The sequence below is a fragment of the Otolemur garnettii genome, unplaced genomic scaffold (assembly GCF_000181295.1).
Source record: "Otolemur garnettii isolate 467f Iridium unplaced genomic scaffold, OtoGar3 scaffold00049, whole genome shotgun sequence".
NCBI lineage: Eukaryota > Metazoa > Chordata > Mammalia > Primates > Galagidae > Otolemur > Otolemur garnettii.
In genome coordinates this window covers 3944851-3947586 of record NW_003852444.1, presented here as the reverse complement: position 1 = coordinate 3947586, position 2736 = coordinate 3944851, and the positions used below count along the sequence as shown (strand labels likewise).

General features: G+C 37.2%; 1 pseudogene; it reads left to right on the top strand.

Annotated features, from left to right (window-relative positions):
- Positions 1-881: 881 nt before the first annotated feature.
- Positions 882-1916, top strand: LOC100955027 (annotated as a pseudogene).
- Positions 1917-2736: the final 820 nt, after the last annotated feature.

Here is a 2736-nt window from a genome sequence, read left to right as displayed (position 1 = left end):
ATTATCTTTTTTTTAATTCTCTTATGATTAGAGGATTTGGTTCCATATATAGTTATATCTTTTTTTTTATTCCCAGTATTGTTTGTGTCTTCCATCTTTTATCTTGGTCTTCAACTTGGAGATTATTTTCCTTTATTACTCTTTTAAAAAAAAATTGGCATTTTATTTTATTTTTTCTCTTATTAATTTCTGCACTTCATTATTTTCTCTCTCTAGATTTATTATTCTATTACTTGTGTCTTCAAATAACGCTTAACAAATTTTCAAACTTTTTGTTTCAATGCTGGTTTAGCTGTAACCTATAAGTTCTCTATATACAGTGTTTTAATTGTCGTTCAGTTCTAAATACTTTGCAATTTATATTGTAATTTCTTCTCTAACCCATGAGTTACTTAGGAAAGTATTTTAAAGCTTTCAAAGGAGAGATTTAAAAATATGGTTTCTTTCTGTTGATTTCTTTTCTTTCTTCTTCCTCTTTTTTTTTTTTTTTCTTCAGAGACAAGGTCTTGCTATGTTTCCCAGGCTGGCTTGCAGTGGAATGATCATAGCTCACTGGAGGCTTGAACTCCTGGGTTCCCACCTCATCTTCACAAGTTGTTAGGACAACAAGTATGTGACACCAACTCTGGCTAATTTTAAAATTTTTGGTATTGGTGGGTCTCACTGTGTTGTCCAGGCTGGTCTCCATCTCCTGGCCACAAGTAATCCTCCTGCTTTGACCTCTCAAAGTGCTAGCATTACAGGTCTAAGCCACCACTTGTCGACTCTTTTTGGTCCATTTCTAATTCATTTGCATTGTATTATAAAAAATAAAATCAGATCAAGCTTAGAAAATTTTAAAGTTTGTCTCTTATTTAGTTCTGGGGGAGTACCTGGTGGACATGAGTGATGTAGAGGAGAACAACTTTGAGGGCAGAGTTAATGTTCATGAAGAAATTGAAGAGTTTTTTCCAAGAATGTGGAACGTAAGTCAAGATAAAAGAAGGCTAATGAAGAGTATTAAAGATCAGAAAATTAAAATTGAATGGGGCAAAAAAAATGAATAGAAGATTGGTCAGATAGATGCATGTGAATTTTTTTTCAGGCTATTTTGAATTGTTTGAACTGAGGAAGAATACACAAAGAATGAAAATGAAAAACTCAATGAAGAATGAAGAGAAGTAGAAAGCAAGAATGAAGTAGAATTAAAAGAATCTGGAAGAATGCATCCTAGCTTAAGTAAGTGAGTCTCACTTTCTGTCACACTCTCCATCAAGCAGGTCAGGATCTGGTAATTTATCAAGACTTTTGAAACACTTTGAATCCCATTCTTGATCAAGATCAAAATCCAGATCAAGGTCAAGGAGTCAGTCTCATAGATGTTACACTTGATCCTGATCCCATTATTACTCTCATAGGCAATGATCTTGAAGTAGTCATACACACCCAAATACTGAATACTAGCGTGAAAGGAGTTGAAGTCATTTTCCAATGTCTAACCAGAGAAGGCAGCAGCAGGGCAAATCCAGATCCAAACACTTGTCTTGAAGTGTTAGGCCTCAATTTGGATACAACAGAGAGAGATCTCAGTGAAGTGTTTTCTTGATATGGACTCCTGAGTGATGTCGGTGTGGTTTATGATCAGTGAACTGGGTGGTGTTGAGGATTTGCTTCTGTGTATTTTGAAAGAAGAGATGACTTGAAGAAGGCCATGGAAAGGGCAAATGGAATGGTGCTGGATGGTAGAAGAATCACCAAGAGAGCACATACAACCTACACCAGGCATCTATACGGGCAGACCGACTCATGGTGGTGGCGGAAGTGGTGGAGGTGGTGATAGACGTCAAGATTCTCACTGTGACAGAGATAGGATTGTGGTTATAACAGTTGTGTTCCTTCAGTCCATGGCACTATTGACCATGGAATGGTACAGTTAAGGACAATTTTTCTTTATTTTCTATCTTTTTGTGTGTGTGTAATTCTGGATTTCCCTATGTTTCTGATACTTCCCACTCCTTAAAAAGAACCCTTAAAAAAAAATCTGTGGTTTATTTAGCATTTACACTTTCAACTGTGATGCTGTTTTCCACCTCTTGTATTATACTCTAAAGCAGTTGTTCTCAACCTTTCTAATGCTGCAACCCTGTAGTACAGGTCTTCATGTTGTGGTGACCCCCAACCATAAAATTATTTTTGTTGCTACTTCATAACTGTAATTTTGCTACTGTTATGAATCATAATGTAAATATCTAATATGCAGGATGGTCTTAGGCGACCCCTGTGAAAGGGTCATTTGACCCCCAAAAGGGTCCCGACCCACAGGTTGAGAACCGCTGCTCTAAAAGTTTGTCATTTGGACTAGTTAAACATCTTGAGTAAAAAAAGGAACCTCAGTGTTAAGAAAAAATTTTTTTAGGTTCATTGCATGTTCAAATTTTTGAAAACTGGAAGCCCTCAAACCATTTGATAAGAGGCCCTGCTTCTCTGCACTCTGGGAGGCCAAGGTGGATGTAATGATTGAGCTCATGAGTTCAAGACCAGCCTGAACAAAATCAAGACCCTATCTCTACTAAAAATAGAAAAACTGAGGCAAGAGGATCACTTGAACCTGAGTTGGAGGTTGCTATGGCACTCTATCCAGGGCGACAGCTTAAGACTCTGTCTTGGAAAAAAAAAAAAGAAGTCCTGCTCACAGCCGTCACAACACAGTTTGTATGGCACACAGAGAAGCCAGGTCCAGTGACTTATGTCTGAAAT